Raw genomic sequence first — 26,834 nt, 5'->3', positions numbered from 1 at the left:
AAACCAACAGTCCAGCAAATTTCTCCTCCTCCATAAAAGAATGCAAAACAATGAGTTATTTACAGAAAGTGTGTGAGAAAGTTTGTTACATGAATGTAAACTCAGAATGCTTAGAAAATCTTAAGAAATCAAGATGACAGCCCTGAGGGGGGGCAGTGACAGGGGAAACCTGTGGGGATGGGGCAGGAAAATCCATCTGGGGGTTTGCAGCATTGATCAGGACAAAACTGAATTTACACCACATTCAAAGCCACAGGGAGGGGGGGAATTTGCTTTTTATCCTCCCAAATGTGGCCACAAATCCCATTAATGGCCAGAAAAACCATTGCTCTCCTCTCCCAAATCCCAAATCCAAAGAAATGCTTTATTTTTCCCACCTCCTGAATTAAACCAGCCCTAAAAGGGGGATTCGAAGCCCAGCTCACTGATACTCCTCTCAAATCCCTGAATTTATTTCACCTTTTGGAATTACTCTCCCAATCTCCCAAACCCTCTTTGTTGCTGCCCCATCTCCTGAATTAAACCATTTCTAAAGGTGGGAATTTTAAGCCCAGCTCACGGATATATCTCTCAAATTCCTAAATTTCTTTCACCTTTTGGAATTCTTGCCCCAAAACCATGTTTGCAGAGATAAAGCACAAACCCTGCAATAACCTTCCAAACCTTCTGTTTTTGTCCCACCTCCTGAATTAAACCAGCCCTAAAGGGGATGATTTTAAGCCCAGCTCACTGATAATTCCTCTGAAATCCCTGAATTTCTTTCAGCTTTTGGGATTCTTGTCCCAAACCCACCTGTGTTTGTAGAGATAAAGCACAAACCCTGCAATAATCAGGGCGATGAAAGGCACAAGGATGGCGGCTGCCACGGAGCTGCTGTTGGATGCAAAGTGGTGGCCTATGGATTCAGGATCATTTTCCATCATGCTGATGTCTGCAACACAGCAGAAATGAACACATTTCCTTCATTTTCCTTTCACATTTCCCACATTTCCAAACCCTTGCTGGGGGAAAAGGCCTTGGCTCAAAGTACAGGTGGCACCAGCAGCAAAATGAGCGAAGTGGTGTTGGAAAATGGAATTTAAAAAGGGATGTGCAAGGATGGAAATCCAGCCTATTAGGGCTCATCATTTATTTACATCTGCAATTAAAGAGATATATAAATTGATTTATTTTGCCAAAAATGTCCAACTTGGATGCATGAAGTTGGGCTTTAAGGAGACTCTGAAATGCTGCAATAACGAGCATCCATAAAGGTGACGAGATTCCAGCAATCTTGAGGGATTAAAGAGCTCAAACCATGCTTTAAGTGGTATTTAGGAGCTTAAACTTTGGGGGGTTTAAGCTCCCAAGAGCCTCTGTGATTTCTGATGGAGACACTTGCTGTGGTGGGAATGGGATTTGGGCTTGGCAGGGATCTGGGAATATGGAAATAAATATATCCAGGTGTTGTTTGTGCTTCCAAACTCTCCCTGCCTTTGGACAGCAGCCTGGTTATCCCTCATTTTGCTCCCAAATTACAAATTTTATCCTTTGCTGTTTGTTTTGTGCTGCTTGTCTCCCACAAACCTCACACCAAGCTCAGCAGAACTCGGAAAGCGCCGAAAATTCAAGCGAGGGATTGGAGAAAAATTCCCTGTCTGGAAACCCCCAACCAGGCCAAAATGGAGCTTCTGGAATTGAGGGGAAAAGTGCAAATCCAAAGAATTTTACCAAGTCTCTGGAGGCCAAACTGCCCAAAGCCTTTGCCACGCACAAAGCCCTGGTACACGAAGGTGCCACTCGAGGACTCTGACGAGACCTGTGGAGAGTGGAAATCAATGGTTTTATCCAACTTTTCCTTGAATTTAATACCCAGCTCACCCCAGCCCCTTCCAAGTGCATTAATTTGATGCAATTCCCCAGAAAATTCTGGCATTTTTTAAGGAGTTTCACTGCCCTACAGCTGAAAATTCTCCATTCTCAAAGGAAGGGAAGCTAAAAAAATCTTGTTTGTGATAAACTGGAGAGGACATTGGTGATTCCAGAGGGAGAGGGGAAAAAGTGGCCATGGGTCACTTGGATCCACATTTTTTCCAAGCTCCTTTGGATCCCTAAAGGGCTTGGGAAACTCCCAGACACAGGTAAAGGGTGAGGAGTAGGGAAAATAAGCTTTTCCAGCAAGATGTTGAGCAGATGTAAAACATCCACAGGGAACAAATCCCGTTGGTTTCTCCTCCAGCATTATCTGGGAGATGATGGATTCCAAACCCCAGGGCAATAAAACCAACCCCCTGTTGCAGGAGGAGCTGTCACCTGCTGGAAAAGTGCCACATGTCCCCTCCCAGCTCTGGGAATCATCCCTCAGCTCCAGGGAAGGGAAATCCAGGCTGGGACAGCCATGGGAGGGTGGGTTTTGTTCACTCACGTGTCCATCCAGGGCCCATTTGTCATTCCTGAACTTGTTGGCAAATATCTCCAGTGGCCCCATGATCTGGTACACCTGGAGCAGCAGGTGCACGTCTTCCTTCTTGTAAATCCCTGGAAAAAAAATGGGATTTTGTCAGCTCTGGTTTGAAATAATTGAGTGGGAGAGCAGAGAAACTACGTCAGGATTTGAGTTGGTGGTGGGAAACACAGCCCAGGATACTGAAGGTATTTTCCACATGGGAAAGGACTCAACTCAATATTTAATTAATATTCAGGAGGGCAGGGACATGGAGCACTGATGGAATCATGAGCTGGAAGGGACCCCCAGGGATCATCAAAGTCCAGCTCACATAATTTCATGGTTTTTACCCAAAAGCTCCAAGTCCTACCTTGGGCACCTCCAGGGATGGGCACTCCAAACATCCCTGGGCAGCTTCAAGGTGTTTCCATGGAGAAATATTCCCTAAAATCCAACCTGGCACAGATTGAGGCTGTTTCATCCTGGGAGCAGAGCCTGACCCCTCTCCTGTCAGGGAGTTGTGGGGAGCCCCTTGAGCCCCATCAGGAGTTCTCCAAACCCTTTTCCAGCTCCATTCCCTTCTCTGGACACACTCCAGCCCCTCAATGTCTCTCTGGCCATGAGTGACCAGAAGTGGACACAGCCCTAGAGGTGTCCCAGTGATGCAGACAGGAAGAGAAATTATAAAAGAAAGGCCTCATAAAATCAGGCCTAAATTAATGGCTGCAAGTTCCCATGAGAAAACAATCTTGGTATGAAAGATTCATTAACATAAAGATCTATTCCTAGAGTGAAAAATAATTGCACCAGTATAAACAATAAGAGCTGTCTCATGAGAATCAGTAGAAAAAATATGTAAACTAACTAAAAATACAGAAGTTTGACAAACAAGCAAAATACCTTGTACTGACCCATAAATTAAGCATGAATGTATTGTCCACCAGTAAGATTTGACACAGTACTGATAACACTATAAAATAGAACCTATTATAGATATAGGTTATATTTTATAGTGTTATATATAATATAACCTCTGATAATCCCATAAAATATGACCTATCCAATCCAGAATTGGCTTTTATCACAACATCCCAGCAGTGCTCTCGTGTTGCTGTTGATATTCTCTGCCCTAAGATGTGCAGGGTGTCTCTGTTTCGGCCCGTGCAACTGAAGAATGAGTCTGGACTCTTCACTTTTTGGTCTTGAGGTTGTTTATTAATTCTTATCTATAAAATTTTCTTTCTGCCCAGCCGAGATCTGCTCAGCAGGGCAGCCACAGGCACTCTGTGTTGTCCTTTTATACTACAAACTACCTATAACATATTTACACTTAATTCCCAATACCCATCACCTGTGTTACACAGTGCACTTCTACTCTAAACCAATCCCAAAGTGCCAACATCGCTGCAGAAAATGGAGAACAAGAAGGAGAAGGAGAAAGGCTGGAAACGTCCAAGTTCCTCCATCTTGTCCCCATAACCCCCATACCAAAAATCCTAAAATCTTTATTTTCACCCTGTGATCATTTTGTTATTACACCATTCAAACCTGTGTGACTTTCAGGTCCTCATACAATGCTGGTAACTTGCTCCAGGGGTCACAATCAAATCCCCAGGTGTTGTGGGCTGTGTGCCAGGGTCTCTGAGCCCCGCAATGGGGTCCTCGGCAACTCTGGACATCCAAAGGGATGTGCTGAGTTCCCACACAGGGAACGGCCCTGGCAGTGCCAATGCCACCCCCTCCCAAAGGTCACATTGTCTGTCCCTCACCTGACACCTGGAGCTCCACCCCGCTGTGGTCGATCAAGGTGGCGTTGACCTTGCTGGTGGCAGGGTCAAAGCTGGTGACAGAGAGCATGGCTGGCTGCTTCTTCCCCATGTACTCGTAGGAGCCTTTCCACAGGGAATTCCTTGCAAACACATCTGCAGGCACTGGAATTATAGCAGTGAGAGATGTGAAAAAAAATACCCAGCAGCATTTCCATTTTTTCAGGAAAAAAAAAAAACAGAGCAGGATTTCTGTCTTTCTTTGAATTCACTGATAATAATTAGATTGTTTTAAATATTTAATATTTCAAAAATATTTTGTATTTTAAGTATCTTCAATCACACCTGCTCTGAGCCATCACCATGAGGGACAAAGACAAAACCAGTAACTTTAATTTGGCTGTTGTGACCAAAAACACAAGGATAGTTTAAAAAACAAACCAGCCCCAAAATAATTTATTAGGAAAAGCTCAAATAAACTTATTAGGAAAGCTTAAAATAAAAAAGGATAAATGTACAGGAAGGGCTGGAATGCTGTGGGGAGGAATATGGATCTTGATGTTCAGCTCCTGTAAGGATCCTGTTTGTTGTCCATGGAATAGGATGGGGCATGTGGCAGTTTCCAGAGTGTGAAAAATGCATGTATTTTATGATTGGCTTTTCTCAAATATTAACATTAATATTATATGTGTTGTGTTAGAAAGTGATGCTGTATTAATTCTCTTAAGTAGTGGGTAAATATAGTTTTAGGATATAAAAAACGTTAAAATAGAAACTATGCTATGTAGGATACTTTTTTTTAAAGAAAAGACTTGCACTGAGATAGCAGCCACAGGACACCTAAATCTTTCAGAGAAACAGAATTTATTCTTCTTATCAGAAGAAACGAACTTCTTCCCACCTCTAAGGTGCTGTTAGGATTCAGAGGAAGAAGTAGGGACCGACCAGACAGAATCCTGTGTTTGAATGGAATTTATGCATCGTGTATGAGGTGTATGAATATGCAACAGGCTGTTGCTTTTAATGGTTAATCCTTTGTTAACAGGTGTCCTTTTTTGGATACCCAGACTGTACATAACTCTTTGTCTCTATTGTCTCATATTGTCCTAATCCAAATTGTCCAAATCATTATTACTCAAATTATATTACTATTTTTATAACCCTTTTATTACCATTAAACTTTTAAAATGTTAAAAACAAGCGATTGGCATTTTTCACACAGAGGAGGGGATTCAGGAGGGTGGATTTGAGGGGGTTTTAGGGCTGTGCCCACGGGGAGGAGCCCCCTGAGCCTCACCTGAGGCCTTGGCGAGCGGCGGCTCCCGCGCGGTGCCCACGGGTCTCCCACTGGGCCGGACATCGGCTGGGACAGGGGACAAAGCACAGCTGGTCACTATTGCATTGTATTGTATTGTATTGTATTGCATTGTATTGTATTGCATTGCATTGCATTGCATTGTATTGTATTGTATTGCATTGCATTGCATTGAATTGCATTGCTTTGCATTGCATTGCACTGCATTGCACTGCATTGCTTTGTATTGTATTGTGGGGTCTGGCACTGCCCCCGCAGAATTCCTGAGGCTGGAAAAGCTCTCCAAGGTCACAGAGCCCAAGTTGTGCCTCATGCTCAGCTTGTCACCCAGCCCAGAGCTCTGAGTGCCACGCCCAGGGGACAAAGCACAGCTGGTCATTATTGCATTGTATCGCATTGCATTGTATTGTATTGTATTGCATAGCATTGCATTGTACTGTACTGTATTCTATTCTATGCTATGCTGTGCTGTTCTGGGGTCTGGCACTGCCCACCCAGAATTCCTGAGACTGGAAAAGCCCCCCAAAGTCACAGAGCCCAGGCTGTGCCCAATGCCCAGCTTGTCACCCAGCCCAGAGCTCTGAGTGCCACGTCCAGGCTTTCCTTGGATGCTCCAAACCTCTCTGTGCAGCCCCTGCCAAGGCCTGACCACCCTTTCTGTGCAGAAATTTTCACTAAAATCCGACCCCAAACTGCCCTGGCCCAGCCTGAGGCCGTTCCCTCTGCTCCTGTCCCTGTTCCCTGGGAGCAGAGCCCAATTTGGGGCTGTCCCCTCCTGTCAGGAGTTGTGCAGAGCCACAAGGTCCCCCCTGAGCCTCCTTTTCTCCAGGCTGAGCCCCCTCAGCTCCATCAGGACTTTTCCAGCTCTGTTCCTTTCCCTGGACACTCTCCATTCCCTCCATGTCCCAGATGGACGAGCCCAAAGCTGGACACAGCACTCAGGGTGTCCCTCACCAGTGCCCAAGACAGGGGACAATCCTTCTTCTGCTCCTGCTGGTCCATCCCTGATCCACCATGGGCACACCTGGCTCATGGCCAGCTCCTGTCCCTCAGCACCCTCAGGTCCCTCTCTACCTTTCAGCCACTGTCCCCAGCCTGTCCTGCCTTTCCCTCTGCTCCAACCCCAAGTGTCCAGAGTGACCCCACTCCAGGAGAGCCACAGGGCTCCATTTCCATGGATCAGAATAAGTTCTTCATCCAAGACTCTGTGGCAGGTAAAATGTGGGGGAGATAAACAATTTTTGTCCTGTACAGGTTCTTCTAGACCCAAAAACTCCCCAGAAGATCCCCAGGTGACTCTTTGCAGGTGGCACCTGAGTGTTGGGTCACAGGTTGGACTTGATGACCTCAAAGGCCTTTTCCAACCATGTTCTGGGATTCTGCAATGGAGACCAGTGATGGAGACCCTCCCACCAAGCGAAAATCAGGCTGGGCCATCCCACAACTTTTAAGGGAACAAAATCAAGGCTGAAAACACCTCCCCTCTCCTTCCTTGGAGTTCTGACACCAAAACTGAATCTTGAGTTTATCTGCAGGTTGAAAACCACCTTTGAAGGACCTCAAGGCCCAGGATCTCCACAAGCTGAGAGCCTGGGGAGGGTCTCAGAGCCCAGCTGGTGCTGCCAGCCCCTCACCCAGGCAGATGGGGGGCTTCCCTGTCCAGCTGCCGTCGGCTTTGCAGGTGCGGTGCTCGGAGCCCCCGGTGAGGTAGAAGCCGCTCTGGCAGGAGTAGATCAAGGTGTAGCCCAGGGAGGGCAGGTCCAGGGCACCCACGTTGGCATGGGATGGGGTCTCGGGCTGCTTGCAGTGGTGGGCTGGAGGGGACAGGGAGAACAGGTGAGAGAAACCACCCAGGTGGGCACGGGGAGGGTGAGAAGTGACACGGTGACAGCAACAGGGGAACCCTCCTGGAAGAGGTTCTACACCACAGCTCACAGGGATTTTTCCCAGCTGGAAGAGCTTCCCATGCTGGGTTTCTCTTCCTGGCTAAAGCTGAACCTGGCTCCAGCTGATGAGCTGAAAATCAGGATTGGCCACCCCCATTTTTAAGGGAAAAAGACAAAACCAAAAGGTGCTGAAACACCTCTGAGCCCAGAACTGAGTGCCAGACTAAAAACTGCCTTTGCAATCCCCAATTCTCCCTAAAATGCCACACATTTTCTGCAAGGATTCCTTTTGCAGAGCCTGGCTGAGGGCCCCAGCTCCCTGTTGGCATTCCCAGGACTCACGGACGCAGTCGGGCTGGACGCCGCTCCACGTCAGGTTGGGCAGGCAGGTCCTGGTGGTGGAGCCCTGCAGGAGATATCCCTTCTGGCACCTGAAGAACAGGATGCTTCCCACCTGTCCCAACAGGAGACAATCACTCAGCTTCCCAGGGATTCCCAGACTTTCATTCCATCCCCTTGTCACCACCTCATCCCTCACAGGAGCAGCTCCACTCCCAGCTGAGCAAAAATCCCATTTATGGTGTCTGCAAATTAATTAAACATAAAATAAATTAATTAAACTTCAAGATTAAGGTGACTAATTAGCAGGAAAATGGAAGGATCCACTCTGCCATCCACTATCCCAGCAGGGAATGGGTGGGAATGGAGCCCCCCAAGGGAGCCGCTGTGGGATTTTTGTCCCCATTCCAACGATTTCCTGCTGGATGAGAGATGGGATTAGCAAAAGCACCTGCAGGATTTGGCCTGAAAATTAATGGGAATTAATGTGAATAGCAGCAACTATTAATTAGCACTGTAATTAATTTCAGATACAATGCACTGCCTAATTAATGCTGTGCAAACCCACTCAGAGGGCTAAAGGAGCACGTTGGGGTGTCCTGCTCCCAGGAGGAGACAGGAATCCATGGAAGGACACATGAATCCATGGGATGAGACATTAATCCATGGAAGGACACATTAATCTATGGGATGAGACATTAATCCATGGAAGGACACAAGAATCCATGGGATAACACAAGAATCCATGAGAGGGGACGTGAACTCATGGAAGGAGACAATAATCCATGGAAAGATGCAAGAATCCATGGAAGAAGGACATGAATCCATGGGAGGAGACATTAATGCATCAGGGGAGACATGAATCCATGGGAGAACACGTGAATCCATGGGACAACACAGAAATTCATGGGATAACATGTGAATTCATGAGATAACATGTGAATTCATGGGAAGAGACACTAATCCATGGGAAGACACAAGAATCCATGGAAGGACACATGAATCCACAGGATAATCCATGGGGTAACATGTGAATCCATGATGGGAGGCATTAATTTATGGAAGGACACATGAATCCATGGGAGAACAGAATAATCCATGAGAGGAAACTTGAATCCATGGGAGAACACAAAAATCCATGGGATAACACAGGAATCCATGGGAGAACACATGAATCCATAGGATAACACAGGAGTCCATGGGAGGACACGTGAATCCAGGCCAAGGACCGAGCAGGGCTGGCTTTGTGGCACACCCATCGTCCACGGCCATACCTGGTATCCCTGGGAATTGTTCTGCATCCCAAAAAGAGGCACTCCAGGATCTGCACACGTCGTGAGGCTGGGATCTGTTAAAAACAGGGAAGGGATTTATGGGAGAGCTCAGAGCCCTCCAGGCACACGGGTCCTGCTGTACCTCTGGAACACAAATGGGATTTGGCTCTGAAGGAACACACAGCAACAAGGAGAACACATGGATCTTCCTGTTCCTTAAATCCCTGCCTGCTGCAGAAAGAAGCAACCAAGTTTTTAATTAATGACCAATCACAGCCAGTTGTGTTGGACTCTCTGAGTCTGTCACGGGTTTTTATTATTCATTCTTTTCTGGTTTTCTGATGTCACCTTTCTCTTTCTTTAGGATGGTTTTAGTATAGCATTTTCTTATAATATGATATGATGTAATTTTATTTAATATATAAATATATATAATTTATACTTATTATACAATTATATTTATATTTATAACTATAATAATATATTTATAAATATGTTTAATAGATTGATATTATATCAATACTATAATATAATATATAACATATTAATATATCATATATTATATATATTATATATTACATATTATATTTAATTAGTATATTTATATATAATACATATTTAAGTATATATATAAAATATATATTTATATAATATTTATAATAAATTTATTATTATAATTATATATATAAATACAATTATAATTATATTAATATATACATAATAAATAATGTTTAATATAATATATATAAAATATATTATAAGTTCATAATATAGTATCAGTTAATAATATAATATAATATAATATAATATAATATAATATAATATATATTTAATATATTTAATATAATATATATTTAATATAATTTCATAATATAATAAATCAGCTTTCTGAGAACTTGGGAGTCAATTCCCATCTCTCACCCCATCCTGGGGACCCTCACAACACCACAACAAAGCACCACGGTCACCCCGCTCTCCTCTCTGCCCTCTGCTCCCATCCTGACCTCCAAGGACCCCCAAGGGGTTGGGACTGGAGGTGAAGGGAGCCCCCAAACCCTTCACTGAGCCCCCAAAGCCTTCACTGAGCCCCCCTTACCGATGCAGCTGGGCTGGGTCCCGCTCCAGGTGCCGTCGGACTGGCAGAACCTGCGCGCCGACCCCACGAGCACCAGCGGGGCCAGGCAGGAGAAGGACACGGACGAGCGGTAGGTGAAGCCTCTGTCCTCCCTCCTGCCCTGGGCTGGGGTGCCCGGGTCCCCACAGAACACGGCTGCAACAGCAAAGGGACAGGGAGGTGGCCACAGAGCCCCCAGGAATGCCACATCCCATCACAGCCCATCCAACTCCATGATCAGCTCGGGAATCAGGGGTGGCTGAAGGTGCTGCTGGCTGCATTCCTTGTAATTATCTCCTTTTGTCCATGGTTGTTAATTAACTTCCACCTTCTCCCCCGGATTTGCCTTTTTTTCCCCCCTCTTTTTTCTCTCCCCTAATTGCACGGTGTCACTTTGTTCCTTGGCTCTGTATCACACGGAAAGCCCACTAATTATCCCGGATCCTGGGAAAGGTGTGAGGAACAGTGAGGGGTTTTGTGGGATTTAATATGAAAATGGATATTGTGCAGCTGGAAAAGGGACTCAGAGCTGCCTTTAGCACCAGGAGATGCTAATTCCTTTTTTTTAATTCTCTTTTTTTTTTGGTGTTTGCTGTTGCATCAAACCCACCCAGCCTTCACAAAACATTCCCAACTTCTGCTGCAACACGGTGCCTTTTGCTAAAGGATTTTTTTGGCAGTTCCAGGAGTGCTGATTGCAGAAGACTGAGTCACTGAGGTCAAACACCCAGTTTTGAGGATGTTTTGTAGGCAGGAACATGGAAAATGCCTGGATTCATCCCAAATGTGGCATCACCCTTCTGTCACAAGGGGTAGAGTGACCACCTGTGTCCCCGCCTGCACTTCACAGATGCCAAAGCAAGGCTCCCAAAAAACCAAGCCATGAAGGAGGTGGGAGAGCAGCCAGACTTTGGCTCCAAACTCTTGAACCATCCCCATAGCACCAAAAATTCCCACTCCAGCTGCTGGAAAACTCCATTTATGAACGGGGCACGAAGCACAGCAAGATCCCTCTAAACCCTGAGCTGCTCAGTGACACAGAGCTTGGGGAAAAAACTTGGAAAAAGCCCTAAAAAGCTGGATTTGAAGCAGAATCCTGGTGGAGGAGAGGGCAGGTGGCTACTCACGGAAGCACTGGGGGATCTCCCCGCTCCAGGAGCCGTTGCCCTCGCAGGTGAGCACGGCGGGCAGGGACAGCTGGTAACCCTCCAGGCAGGCGTAGCTGATGCTGGAACCCCAGCTGAAATCTGACCCCACCACCTTCCCGTTGGGAATGGCCTGGGGAGCTCTGCAGGTGATGGCTGGGGGAGGAGGAAAAAGAAGGAGAAGGAGGAAAAGGAGGAAATGGAAAAGGAGGATGACAAAGAGAAGAAGGAGGAGGAGAAGAAGGAGGAAAAGGAGAAGAAGAAGGAGAAGAAGGAGAAGAAGAAGAAGGAGAAGAAGGAAGAAGAGGAGGAAAAGAAGGAAATGGAAAAGAAGGAGAAGGAGGAGAAGGAGAAGAAGGAAAAGGGAGAAAAGGGAGAAAATGGAGAAAAGGGAGAAAAGGAAGAAAATGAGGAAACGGAGGAAAAGGAGGAAAAGGAGGAAAAGGAGGAAAAGAAGGAGGAGAAGGAGAAGAAGAAGGAGGAAAAGAAGGAGGAGGAGAAGAAGGAGAAGAAGGAGGAAAAGGAGGACAAGAAAAGGAGGAGAAGGAATAGGACAAGGAAAAAAGGAAAAGGAAAAGGAAAAGGAAAAGGAAAAGGAAAAGGAAAAGGAAGAGTCAGGTCTCTCCACTTCTTAATTATTTCCATTAACAAGCAAATTCCACCTAGGTGCAAAGTCACCTCCTGCTCTCCAAGAGCATCTCCCAGGATTGGCACAAAGTGGGGTCAAACCCTTCAAAGTTTGCAGTTCAATCCCAAATAATGAAATATCCCATGGGAAGGGATCCATGAGGATCATCCAAGCCCTGGCCCTGCACAGACACCCCAAAATCCCCCCCTGTGCATCCCTGAGAGCGTTGTCCAAACATTCCTTGAGATCCTGGGGCTCTGCTCAGTGCCCCACCACCCTCTGGGGGAAGAACTTTTCCCTCAGCATCTCCACAAATCCGATTTTGAAGTCAACGCTCGTTCCCAGCTGAAGGTAAAAATCTGCCCTGACATGGTGTGAAAGCTCATCCCCGATTTCCCCGAAGATTCACACATTTTGGACAACCTGGCTGAGGCTCAGACGAGCAGTTGAAGCCACAACCTGTCGGGTTTTCACCCACTCTGGGGTGTTTGGAGATGACATTTTTGCAGCGCTCTGCTCTTCAGCTCAGAGCAGCCAAACCTGTGCCTCCAAATGAGACTCTTGGCCACATTCTGGATCATTTCTGCAGCATTTGCTCAGTGCAGAGGATGAAAAAGGAGAGGAAGAATTGCTCTTTACAGCCTCTGAAGGAGCTGGAGCGCATTTGAGGGTTTTTATGTGGCCTGTTTTTATATCAGTTCCGTGACAGGTGAATTTTCCAGATTTTTAAAGGAATGCAGCGATGCTGCCACACATTTTATCTGTGCTGGGGGGTCAGGAAAACAGATCCAGCCTGCCCAGCCACTGCTTTCCTATTTCCCTTTTCTATCTCTGAACCACAGGAGCCATCTCAGAATAATGAAAAGACTCGCAGGGAACATTTTTCAGATGTTTCTGGGTGATGCCAGCACAGCGTCTGCTGGAAAAACACAATATTTCATCTGAGCTTGATCTGAGTTTTTTGTGCAAAATCACTTTACTCCCTGGGCTTTGAAGGAGAGCAGCAACTCCTTCCCTCCCTGCCAGGCACAGATTGATAGCCCTGAGCACAGCAAGGCGTTGCTGCTTCCCTGACAAATGCCAAACTTTGTGTGTGGAATGAGGGAGATGAGGAACGCCCAGCCAGGCTTTCATGGAAACTCTGGTGGCCTCCAAAACTTGTGTCCTGCAGGGTTCCTTACCCTTGCAGACGGGTTTGGTGCCGTTCCAGGTGCGGTCTTTGGTGCAGGTGAGGGCAGCAGCTCTGTCTGACTCCATCATGAAGCCAGGAGTGCACTGGAACACCACGGATTTGTTGTAGGTGAAGTCACTGCCCAGCCTCAGCCCATTGGCCGGCACGCCGGGGTCTCCACAGTTGATCACTGCCAAGGAAGGGAAAAAGGAGAATTTCTGGCAGCTGGAACCACGCCTGGGATGGTCCTGAATGTTTTTTTCCAGGTGGGGTTTAACCAGTTAAATGTGGAGCAGGTTTGCAGCCTGCGATTTGGTTCATTTGTCCTTGGTGCCCAGCTGGAGCAGGAATTGTTTTGTCTCCCTGCTCTGTGCACAGAGCTCACCATCCCTGATATGAAGCCCAGACCCACACACCAAAGCAGCACAGAACCTGAGAAATATAAAAGTTAAAACCAGAGGCGCCACCAGTGCTCACCAGTGCACTCGGGGCTGGTCCCAGTCCAGGTGCCATTGACGGTGCAGTGCCTGCTCAGCACCCCAGTGGAGTAATAACCCTCCCTGCACTGGTAGATGATGGAGCTGGAGAACACCAGGCCGTCGTTGAAGATCACCCTGGCGTTGCTGGGAGTCCCGGGGTTCCCGCAGGAAATCACTGCCAGGGGAAACGGGGAAATTCAATTAAAATCACCCAGAAACCACAAACCGACCCCCAGGGCTCCGAGGGGTTCCTCCTGCATTGCCTGTGCTCAGGAAAGGCAAGTTCTGAGGACATGAGAACACTTCTGGGGACATGAGAACAGTTCTGGGGACACCAGAGCCATTCTGGGGACACTAGAGCAGTTCTGGGGACACCAGGACAGCTCTGGGGACATGAGAATAGCTCTGGGGACAATAGAACAGTCCTGGGGACATTGGGGCAGCTGGGGGACATCAGAGCAATTCTGGGGACACTGGGGCAGTTCTGGGGACACCGGGGCAGCTCTGGGGACACCAGAATAACTCTGGGGACACTGGGGCAGCTCTGGTGACATCAGAGTAATTCTGGGGACACCTGGGCAGTCCTGGGGACCCCAGGGCAGCTCTGGGGACACTGGAGGTGTTCTGGAGACACCAGGGCAGCTCTGGGGACACCAGAATAGCTCTGGGGACACCGGGGCAGTCCTGAGGACACCAGGGCAGCGCTGAGGGCATCAGAGCAATTCTGGGGACACTGGGGCAGCTCTGGGGACATCAGAGCAATTCTGGGGACACCGGGATAGTCCTGGGGACACCAGAACAACTCTGGGGACACTGGGGCAGCTCTGGGGACACCAGAACAGCTCTGGGGACACTGGGGCAGCTCTGGGGACACCAGAACAGTACTGGGGACACTGGGGCAGCTCGGGGGACATCAGAGTAATTCTGGGGACACCTGGGCAGTCCTGGGGACACCAGAAGAGCTCTGGGGACACTGGGGCAGCTCGGGGGACATCAGAGCAATTCTGGGGACACTGGGGCAGTCCTGAGGATAGTGGAACAGCTCTGGGGACAACAGGGCAGCTCTGGGAACACCGGGGCAGTCCTAGGGACACCAGAACAGCCCTGGAGACATCAGAGTGATTCTGGGGACACAGAAGAGCCCCGTGTCGCAGCAGTACCTTCGCACTCGGGCTGCGTGCCGCTCCAGGAGCCGTTGGCGTGGCAGACCCTCTTGGAGGAGCCGCGCAGGGAGTAGCCGGGCTCGCAGCTGAACCGCACCACGCTGCCCACGTCGAAGGCGTCCCCCAGCCCGATCCCGTGCGAAGGGATCCCGGGGTCGCCACACACGCCCTGGCTGCCCCCTGCCAGGAGAGCACAGAGTCACCACAGCCACCAGGGATGGAGGCTCCTGTCCCTTGTCACCCTCACCGGGAATTCCACCCCCAGCAGAGCAGTGGAACTCCAAATTAAACATTCCCTGATTCCGTGAGCCCCCCTGGTTTTGAGATGGATGCAAACATGGCCACAATTCCTGAATCCCAAGGTGGAGGCTCCAGCATCAGCCCCAGGGATGTTTCTCCTCCGTGAAGGAATTCCCACGTGCTCCAAGCCAGCCCTGAGCAGCTGGAAGTGAGGGAACAAGGAGGGTTGGAGCGTGGGAGGAAGGGAAGGGAAAAGGGGAAAAGGGGAAAAGGGGAAAAGAGAAAAGGGGAAAAGGGAAGGGTTGGGGATGTCCAGGGAAGGGAAGTTCAGGTAAGGGAAGGGGAGGGAGGTGCCTCCTCCTCAAGGCACAAGAGTAGGTGATGATGGGTGGGAGGTGATGACAATGGATGGGTGACCATGAACGAGTGACCATGGCCAGCTGATGGTGTCTGGGTGACCATGACCAGGTGACCAAGAACAGGTGACCATGAACGGGTGACCATGGCCAGCTGATGGTATCTGGGTGACCACGAACAGGTGACCAAGAACAGGTGACCATGAACAGGTGATGGTGTCTGGGTGACCACGAACAGGTGACCATGGCCAGCTGACTGTGGCTGGGTGACCATGAATGGCAGTGACCATGAACAGGTGACCAAGAAGGGATGACCATGAATGGGTGACAACAAACAGGTGACCATGGCCAGCTGACTGTGGCTGGGTGACCATAAATGGATGACCATAGCCAGGTGACCATGAACAGGTGACGAAGAACAGCTGACCAAGAACAGATGACCATGAACAGGTGACCATGAACAGGTGACCATGTCTGTGTGCCCCCCAGGGCCCTTCCCAAGCCCCCTCACCCGAGCAGTGTGGCAGGGAGCCGCTCCAGCGCCCGTCCAGCTGGCACATCCTCGTGGCATTGCCCACCAGCGTGCGCCGGCCCAGGCAGCTGTACCTGACCACGGAGCCCACCGTGTGCTTGTCCCCCGAGATCTGCGCGTGGGGAGGGGACCCGGGGTGGCCACAGGACACCACTGCAACAGAGACACGGCTTCAGCACCCGGGGATCCAGAATTCTGGCTTGGGGGGACCTTAAATATCAGTTAGTGCCACTCCTTTCCATGGGCAGGGACGCTTTTCCCTATCCCTGGTTGCTCCAAGCCCTGTCCAGCCTGGCCTTGGACACTTCCAGGGATGAGGACAGTCCCAGCTGCTCTTGGCACATGTGCCAAAGCCTCCCCATCCTCACAGGGAAGTTCAACACACAGGAAACAAAAACATAAGAAAATCTCCTTTTTTTTTAAACTTTGAAACCCAGGAATCCAAGGAATCAGTGGTAAAATTGACCTGGGTTTCCAAATGTCAACAAATCCTCCAAATCCCAACGTTTTCTGCGAGATAAAATGGAGGAAGGAGATCCCTTGTACTCAAGGAGGCTGAGGGAACCTGGGATTGGGGTTTTAACAGGAATTCCCTCCCGGCTGTGGGAACATGGATCATCACTCACCAGCTCCCCAGGATCCATGCAAGGGGTGAGGAGAGGACAAAAGGAAAGGAAAACGTGCCCAAAACTGCTTGGTAGGATTTGGTGTGGAGGGAGAAACGTGGGAAAAACAAAAGGAACAATCCCAGCTTTGGAACAGCTCAAGCCAATTGGAATTTCTGGAGTTGGGCAGGGAATGGGATTGCAGCTGGTTTGGTGCCCAAAGGGACAAAATGGTCATGCTGGGGTGGGGCTGCTCCTGCCTGCACCTCCCTAAGGCAGCTAAAATCCACTCTGGATCCCAAATTCCCAGTGTAAGATTGAGACTCACTCACTCAGGTGAGTCCTCACTCACCCAGGTGTACCCTCAGCCACTCAGGTGAGCTCTCCCTGTGCTCCAGAGCTGCTCCTGCCCTCTCCACCTGCACTATCCCAGCAGGATCCTCTCCTCAAACCCCACAACCCATCAGGATTCCACCTGGAACACCCAAAATCCATTGGGATCTGCCTGTCCTTACAAAGAGAACGTCCCTAGCAGGATCCTCTCCTCAAACCCCAAAATTCATTGGGATTCCACCTGAAACCCCCAAAATCCATCAGGATCCACCTGGCCCTACATAGAGAATGTCCCTAGCAGGATCCTCTCCTCGAACCCCAAAATTCATTGGGATTCCACCTGGAATCCCCAAAATCCATCAGGATCCACCCGTCCCTACATAGAGAATGCCTTCCAGCAGGATCCTTTCCTCAAACCCCAAAATTCATTAGAATTCCACCCAGAATCCCCCAAAATGCATCAGGATGCACCTCTCCCTACAAAGAATGTCCTTATCAGGGTCCTTTCCTCAAACCCCAAAATTCATTAGGATTCCACTCAGAATCCCCAAAATTCATTGGGATCTGCCTGTTCCTATATAGAGAATGCCTCCAGCAGGATCCTCTCCTCAAACCCCAAAACCCATAGGAATTCCACCTGGAATCCCACAAAATCCATCAGGATCTACCTGTCCCTACACAGAGAATGTCCCTTTTCCTCAAACCCTAAAATTCATTAGGATTCCACCTGGAACCCCTAAAATCCAATGGAATCCACCTGTCTCTACATAGAGAACCCTCTCCAGCAGTATCCTCCCCTCAAATCCCAAAATTCATTGGGATTCCACCTGGAACCCCTAAAATCCACTGGGATTCATGTGTCCTCACAAAGAGAACCCCCTCCACCAGTATCCTCTCCTCAAACCCTAAAACACATCAGGATTCCACCTGAAACCCCCAAAATGCATCAGGATCTGCCTGTCCCGAGACAGAGGACCTCCTCCACCAGAATTCTTTCTTCAAACCCCAAAATTCATTGGGATTCCACCTGGAATGCCCCCAAATCCACTGGGATCCACCTGTCCCTACACAGAGAAACCCCTCCAGCAGAATCCTCTCTTCAAACCCTAAAATCCATCAGGATCCACCGTTTCCTGAGAATGCCCTCCAGGAGGATCCTCTCCTCAACCCCAAAACCCATCAGGATTCCACCTGGAACCCCCAAACCCATTGGGATCTGCCTTTCCCTACACAGAGAATGCCTCCAGGAGGATCCTCTCCTCAACCCCAAAACCCCCTCCCTAGGAAACTCCTGAAACCACTGGGACCATTCCCACGTGGATTTTTTTGTGGGGATTTTTTTTGGGATGGATTTTCCCTCACGAATCCTGCTGACCCCCACGAGATGCGCTGGACAGGGAGAGGGGTTGGGGCCACTTACAAAGGCACTGGGGGAGGGCTCTGTCCCACGTGCCATCGCCCTGGCACGTCAGGACGTGCGTCCCCAACAGATAAAATCCGTGGCTGCACTGATAGGACACGGTGGTGCCGAAGCTGAACCTGTGCGGGCCGCTCGGCTGCACTTGCCGCACGCTGTTTTCCAGGTGCCCGGGGTCAGAACAGTTCACAACTGCAAACAGACAACAGAACAACACCCAGAAAATAATGGGAAGCGAAAAGTGAGGCAGAAAATGTGGGGTTTAAAAAAAAAAAAAAAAAATTGGTGGGAAGTTGAAGATTTAATGCTGATTTAAGATTTTTTTCCCGAGATTTTTTCTCTGAGATTTTTTTTTTTCTCCGAGATTTTTGAGGGTGGGAGTGGAAAAATTTCTTGTGAAAAAGGGAGTCCAGGCAATCCTGCAGGTTGTCACCCAGCAGCAGAGGCTGGATCTCCAAATTGGGATTGAGATTATCCAGCTGGGAATAACTGATCCCAAACCGGGATTTTTTTGGGAATAATTGATAATCCAGCATGGCCAGAGATCCTGGATTAGGGAGATGCAGAGGGAGGGAGTGCAGGGAGGGGAGGGGATTTGGGAAGTGAATCTGAGTGCTGATCCCATGGGGAAAGAGGGAAAAGGGCTCTGCACAAAGCTGTGGGAAGATATTTCCTGGGAAGATAAACGAGGAGGTTGGACAAGGTGATTTGGGGGGGAGCAGAGGAGAGATCCTGATTTTCCATGGACATGGATTGTGACCACCAGGGCGTGTTTGTAGGGCTGTGCCTGCCTTTAACACCCTCTGAGCCCAAATTTGGGTCTGATCCCAAATCTGATCTGATCTGTGCCTGCCTTTAACACCCTCTGAGCCCAAATTTGGGTCTGATCCCAAATTTCCAACACGCTCCAACTCCTTGGAGAACGCATTGAGGTGAGGAAATCCCGTGGGATTTACAGCATCCCTGGCATCTCCAACCACATCCCCTGGGTGGTTTCCAGGGATTTCTGGCTTGGGATCATGGAGAATCCCCAGGGAAGGCCAGACTGACCTCGGCAGGAGGGCAGGGTGCTGCTCCACTGGCCGTTGGCCAGGCACTGGGATTGGGAAGCTCCCTCCAGGCGGAATCCGGGGTTGCACTGGAATTTGGCCACGTCGTTGAGGTTGAACTGGGAGCCCTGGGTGAGGCCGTTGGGGGGGTTGCCAGGGTGGCCACAGGTGATGGCTGCAAGGACAAAATGGAAATGTCACTGGATTTATTCCTGGAGAAAAGTGGATTATTCATTGGAAAAAGATGTGAAGGTAGGAGAGCATAAAAACCGCCACATCAATCCCAAACCCCAAAGATTTGGGGCTTCTCTGTTGAGATACAGGATGACATTGAAAAAAAGGGATTTTTTTAGGTTTTATTTGCTCCAGGAATTCCCTGCATCCCTCTCCAGGCAGCCGAGTGCCAGGATCCCACTGATTTACACCACACATCCCTCTCCAAAAATCCCAGCTCCTGCTCTTAACCCCACACCACCCCACGCATCCAAACTCTGTTGTTCCCTCCCTCTCTCCCTGTCCCCCCTGGGCTGAAGGAATGACAAGTACTGATGAACACAAGAATTTAAGAACAGAAAGATTTGATGGACAAGTAAAATACCTTTTACTCACCAACAGAATAACTGGCAAGAAACCTACCAACCAATTGGAGTCACACGTGAGGTGTGTGACTAAAACTACATAAAAATGAGTTATGTGAATAAAGAATGGGTTTTTTCCTGCATGAAGAAAATGGAGTCTTGATAAAAAAACACCCCAAAGGTGTGTGCATGGCCACCCCACACCTCGAGGGTGTGAGCTCTGCCCAGCCCCTTCCAGGCCCTCCAGGCTGGGATGTCCCCTCAGGGCTGAAGGAATGACAAGTACTGACGCACACAAGAATTTAAGAACAGAAAGATTTGATGGACACAGACCAATAAAGTAATTAGCCAGAAAGCTACTAACCAATTGGAAAGACACATGAGGTCTGTAAAACTGCATAAAAATGAGTTGTGTGAATAAAGAATAGGTTTTTTCCTGCATGAACAAAATGGAGTCTTGATAGCAAAACACCCCGAACGCGCGCGCAGCACAACCACCTCATACCTCAACCACCCCACACTTTGGGGGTGTGAGCTCTGCCCAGCCCCTTCCCCAACCCCTTCCCCAGCCCCTTCCAGGCCGGGATGTCCCCCCAGGGTGAAGCAATGACAATACTTACGCACACAGACAGGCGTTTTCCCGGACCAGCGGTGGTCCTGCTGGCAGATGCGCACGGACATGCCGATGAGGCGGAAGCCGGGCTGGCACTGGTACACCACGCTGCCACGGTAGTTGTAGTTCTCCCCGTTGATCTGCCCGTTCACAATGGGGCTGGGCACGCCACAGTGCCCGGCTGGAGGGGACAGAACGGCAGCAATCAGCTGGAGAGCCCAGCAAAGGTGTCCCCAAAGGGCATCGGGGGATCTCTGCGGGTTTGGGGTGAGGAGAAGCCCAGACCGGGATGGGTTGCAAGGGAATGCAAGGGTTGTCCATAGGGACACCTCTACCATGTCAAATCCAACCTCTCCTTGGACACTTCCAGCTGTGGATGGGGCAGCCACAGCTTTTCTGGGCATGGATGAGGTTTGGAGATGCCCAGATTGGTTTGGGTTGGAAGGGAACATAAGGGTTGTCCACAGGGACACCTTCCACCATGCCAAGTCAGCCTGTCCAACCTCTCCTTGGACTCTTCCAGGGATGGGGCAGCCACAGCTTCTCTGGGCAGGGATGGGGGTTCACAATGCCCTGACTGGTTTAGGTTGGAAGGGAACATAAGGGTTGTCCACAGGGACACTTTCCACCATCCCTGGTTACTCCAAGCCCTGTCCAAGCTCTCCTTGGACACTTCCAGCTGTGGATGGGGCAGCCACAGCTTCTCTGGGCATGGATGGGGTTCATGATGCCCAGATTGGTTTGGGTTGGAAGGGAACATAAGGGTTGTCCACAGGGACACCTTCCACCATCCCTGGCCATCCTCTCCAACCTCTCCTTGGACACTTTCAGGGATGGGGCAGCCCCAGCTTCTCTGGCCAATCCACATCATGCTGTTTATAGGGAAGAATCCACCCCAATATCCATCCACACCCATCCTCTTTCACCTCCAGGCTGTCACCTCAACACTCTGCAGTCCCAACCAACTATCCTCACCCCAAAACTCTCCCAGCACCTCACACCTCTGGAGGACGCAGGAATCCAACTCTGCCTCCCTTTTACACCCCCTTCAAACCCCGCAGGGTGGATGTCAGTCCCTAAACCCCCTGTTCCCTCCCAAGGAGCCTTTCCCACACCCGTGGATGCCGCAGGAGCATCCCAAAGGTACCTACCCAGACACCTGACCTCAGCCCCGCTCCAGAGCCCGTTGGCCATGCACTCCCTGACCCGGGAGCCCACCAGGGTGTAGCCAGTGTTGCAGGAGAAGATGGCAGTGGCCCCGTAGCTGGTGAGGGTCCCGATCTTGTTCCCGTTGGGAGGCGTGGGCAGGTCCCCACAGGAGATAACTAGGACAGATCCCAAAGGATAAGTGAGAGAACAGGCTGGGTTTTGAAGGAATGCATCCAGGCACAGCACCAGGAGTTGCTGCTGGAGTGGGAAAGTTCATTAAATAATTCCAGGAATTGTGATCATTCCAGAGCCATGTAAGATGAGGTGACAAAAATAAGAGCTGTTCATATTTATGCTTCAGGATACAGGGGAACACTAAAGACAGGCTGGGAAAGAACCAAAGGAGTTTTTCACACCAGAGCTTCCTCACAGAGGAATATTTTTCTGTCATTAAGCCTGATTCCCAGAAACCCCACAGAATCATGGAAGGGACCTTAAAGGCCATGAGTGGGGACATCTCCCACTAGGCCAGGCTGCTCCAAGCCCTGACCTTGGAATGGCACAAAGTTCATAATTAAAAGTGACACCCAGCTTTCCCCCACAATCCAAAATCCCAAGATCTGCAGATCCCAGCTGGGTTTGTGGGATGCAGGAGCCTCTGCAAACCCAACCTCCCCCTCAGAACTCTTGGTTTTATCTTCATTTTCTCTGCCTTCAAGCTCTGCCAAGCCTGCAGAGCTCCCGCTGGGTGCTGCTGACCTCGGGGCGCTGCCAAGATGCTGTCACTTGGATTTAGGTGGCAATAAGGCTGAGGGAACAAAAGGAGGTCAGGCTCCTGCTCCCGGATCCAGAGGAAGAGCTGGCAGGGGGAGAAGCACATCTGTCACCCACACCAGCAGTCACAGCTCCACAAACAAAGGCAGGCAGCAGGGAAGGAGAGGCTTTGCTGCCTCTGTCTGCACTTGGAGAGAAAAACCCTGCACCTCTGACAAAGGGAGAGATGCAAAGCACAGCAGTGGTGTCAGAACAACTGAGAGCTGCTGGCGTGCCCCGTTGGGTTTGATTTGCAGGTGACACTGTTACCCTTGTAAACCTGGTGTTTGTGTGAGAGCTGAGGCTTGACAGCAGAATTCTTTATTTTCCCTCCTTAAAAGCCCTGACTTCAGAGCAGCTGTGGCAGAGAAGCTGCTGGGACCCCACAGCAACAGCTGAGCTGAAGGGCTTCAGATCCCAGGGAAGTGCTGGGATTAAACCAGGATTCACTTCCAGGCATCTCCCTGCATCCCAATCCCTTCCAGCAGCTCTGCTGTCTCTGCCTCAGCTGCTGACGAGAGTAATTGAGTTCTACCCCACAGCAGAGACGACACCTTCCATGATCCCAGTTTGCTCCAACAGGGATAGGGTAGGTTGGAAGGGATGGGGCAGCCACAGCTCCTCTGGGAAATCCATCCCAGCACCAACCTGCCCTCACAGGGATAGATTTGCTCCCAAAATCTGCACCAAACCATCCCATCCTGTACCCAAAGGGCACCATCTCCTTGGTTAGCCATGATTACCCACCAGCATCATCCTGAAACCCTCAGGGCTGGGATTTGCTGACCCCAAACACAAAACCAGCTCCTGGCGATGCTGCTCTGTGAAATCCATCCCAGCCACTCCCTGCCCTTCCAGGAATGGATTTCCTCCCAAAATCTGCACCAAACCATTCCATCCTGTACCCAAAGGACACCATCTCCTTGATTATCCATGGTCACCCATCAGCAACACCCTGAAACCCCCAAGGCTGGCATTTATTGAGCCCAATCACAAAACCAGTCCCTGGTGACTTCCTCCCAAAATCTGCACCAATTTCCTCCCCAATCTGCACCAAACCATCCCATCCTGTACCCAAAGTACGATCACCCACCAGCACCACCCTGAATCCCCCCAGCTTGGCATTTACTGACCCCAAACCCAACCCCAGCCCCCGGTGCCACCCTGGGGCGCCCCTGCCCTTACTTTTGCAGGTGGGCACGGGCTGCCCGATGCTCCAGGTGCCGTTGGCCTGGCAGCGGATGACCCTCTGGCCCGTGTAGTAGTAGCCAGGGTCGCAGATGAGCATCAGCTGGGCGTTGTAGTGGTACTGCACCTCGTAGGTGAGGCGCCAGCGGCCGTGCTCCACCGCGATGCTGCCCACGTCGGGGCACGTCACAGCTGAGGGGGGAATGGAACAGGGGAAATGGGACATGGGAAATGGCACGTGGGAAATGGGCCATGGGAAATGGCACAAGGGAAATGGGACATGGGAAATGGAACGCGGGAAATGGCACGTGGGAAATGGCACACGGGAAATGGAACACAGGAAATGGCACGTGGGAAATGGCACGCGGTAAATGGCACATGGGAAATGGCACAAGGGAAATGGCACAGGGAAAAGGGCACGCGGGAAATGGTGCAGGGAAAATGGCACAAAGGAAATGGCACAAAGGAAATGGCACAAGGGAAATGGCATACAGGAAATGGCACAGGGAAAATGGCACGCGGGAAATGGCACGCGGGAAATGGCACAAAGGAAATGGCACACGGGAAATGGAACACAGGAAATGGCACGTGGGAAATGGCACACAGAAGTGGCACAGGGGAAATGGTGCATGGGAAATGGCACGCGGTAAATGGCACATGGGAAATGGCACAAGGGAAATGGCACAGGGAAAATGGCACAGGGAAAATGGCACGTGGAAAATGGCACGCGGGAAATGGCACAAAGGAAATGGCACAAGGGAAATGGCACAGGGAAAATGGCACAGGGAAAATGGCACACAGGAAATGGCACAGGGGAAATGGCACGCGGGAAATGGCACGCGGGAAATGGCACAGGGAAAGTGGCACACAGAGATGGTTCAGTGAGGTTTTAACCCCGCCAAAAAAGTCCCAGTGTGGTGGGTTTTTAATGAGGGGTGTGTCATGGGCATGGTTTATGAAAAATCTTTTTGCCAGGATTTTTTCTCCTGAGAAGCTGAGAGGTCTCAGAAATGAAATGTAAACAATGGTTATCTGCTGCTGTGGAATGCAACAGGTGATTGGTGATTGGTCTCATGTGGTTGTTTTTAATTAATGGCCAATCACAGCCCAGCTGTCTTAGACTCTCTGGCCAGTCACAAGATTTTATTATCATTCCTCTCCCTTCCTTTTCCAGCCTTCTGATGAAATCCTTTCTTCTATTCTTTTAGTATATTATTTTCTTTTAATATAATATATATCATAAAATAATAAATCAGCCTTCTGAAACCTGGAGTCAAGATTCTCATCTCTTCCTTCGTCCTGGGACCCCTGTGAACACCACCACAAGGGATGTATCCCCTGGTGAGGCTGTTGTTGAGAATTAAAAGGAAAATTTTGTGGATAATGTTGTAAGTGGTGATGTTGCCTGAAACCCAAAGAGAAAAATGCCTTGCAATGGGGTTAAAATCATAAAATGGGAATCAAGGACACCTCATTGTCTCAGGCCTTGAGAAATGGAAACACAAGTGGGTTTGGGGGAGCAAACTTGGGGTAAATCACGGAATCACAGAATTTCTAGGTTGGAAGAGACCTTTAAGATCATCGAGTCCAACCCATGTTCTAACACCTCAACTAGATCATGGCACCAAGTGCCACATCCAGTCTTTTTTTAAACACATTGAGGGATGGTGACTCCACCACCTCCCTGGCTAGATGATTCCAGTATTTGACCACTCTTTCTGTGAAAATGACTTTGTTAACTGAAGTTAATTGGGAGATTGATCCATTGGCATGTTGGGGGTTAAACTTATAAAAGTGTGAAAAACTATGACCCATTGTCCATTTTGGGTGCAGCCCCTGGGGAGCTTCATCAGCCCTAAATGTACCTGAAAACCCTTCAATAAATAGAACTGCTTTATACTTTTAACTTTTGTTTGGCCTGTGTCTTAGGCAGCCCCAAAGGCCTCCCTGCTGTCTGGGCAGCCCCAGTCCCCACTCACCCAGGCACAGAGGGGGCTGGTTCCCGTTGCTCCACACTCCATCCTGCAGGCACTCGGTGCTGGGCTCGGCGCCCGGCTGCAGCTGGAATCCCTCATTGCACTGGTACACGGCCTTGGTGCCCACCGTGTACTCCTTCCCAAAGACAACCCCGTTCCTTGGGGCTCTGGGAATGCCACAGGAGAGAGCTGGGAAGAGAAAACACATCTTAAACAAAAAATAAAAATCAGGGAGCTGGTGGTTTTATCCCAAATTGCAATCCTGGATCCCGAACTTTCCTACTGGGAGTGCCCACCCTTCATAAAGGATTGTCGGGGCCTCTAGCTGCTCAGAGTGACCCCAAGATGTGTTAGAAAGTCTCTTTTCCCAGTCTGGCGCTTGAAGAAGGAGTCAGGGCTCTTCAGTTCTCATTCTCAAGGTTGTTTATTGTATCTTATCTATAAAATTCTTTCTCCTTTCCAGCCGAGGTTTGCTCAGCAAGACAGTCCAAGACACTCTGGCCACCCCCAGGGCAGTGTTGTTATCTTTTTATACTAAAACCTATGTGTACATTATTTACAATAACTTTCCAATGCCTATCACCTATGTTAGACAGCGAGCTTCTACTCTAAACCAATCTAAAAGTGCCACCATCACAGCAGAAGATGGAGGCCAAGAAGAAGAAGGAGAAAGGCTGGACACACCCAGATTCCTCCATCTTGCCCCCTGAACCCCCATTCTAAAAACCCCAAAATCTACTTTTTCACCCCGTGATAAACTCTCTATCGTTTTACTTAATTTGCATTTGCCATGCAAGGCTCAGGTTTTGTCCCATTCCTGCCCCAGCATGGAGCAGGATCCCAGAGCAGCTGGCAGGTGAATTCTGAGAGGTGTCAGCAGCTCCATCCCTGTTGGCACTGATGGTGACAGGAGTGTCACTGCAGCGAGCTCAGGGCTGGTCAATCCCTCTCCAAGGCCTGATGTCTAGACAGGCTGCCAGGCTGAATACCAATGGCTCTCCCAGGGAACAGAAAGCACCTGGAAAATCCAACTTTTTCCCTGCTGCTCTTTTCCAGCTCCCAGTCATTCCCTTCCCTCTTTGCCATCTATTCCCAAAGTCTTGCAGACGAGGATAACCCTCAGCGCTCCGAGCTGGTTCTCAACACCCAATTACCCAATTCCAATGTTGATTCTTTTTCACTGCTTTTCCAGGGACTCTCAGAACTTGATCCCAACCCATCCCTGCTCTCACTTTGGCACAGGGGGATGGCTTCCCTCCAGTGGAAGTGGCCCTGGGGGT

The 26,834-nt window shown here is 49.6% G+C and overlaps 1 pseudogene; it reads right to left on the bottom strand.

The window, feature by feature from the left end:
- LOC128937651 (CUB and sushi domain-containing protein 2-like) overlaps positions 1 to 26,834 on the bottom strand; it is a 139,221-nt pseudogene that overhangs the window by 365 nt on the left and 112,022 nt on the right.

Source organism: Melozone crissalis, unplaced genomic scaffold (genome assembly GCF_028551555.1).
Source record: "Melozone crissalis strain CALT ecotype California unplaced genomic scaffold, PUWL_Pcris_2 ptg000020l_1, whole genome shotgun sequence".
Lineage (NCBI taxonomy): Eukaryota > Metazoa > Chordata > Aves > Passeriformes > Passerellidae > Melozone > Melozone crissalis.
The sequence above is the reverse complement of the archived record's forward strand: the minus strand, read 5'-3'. Positions and strand labels throughout refer to the sequence as shown.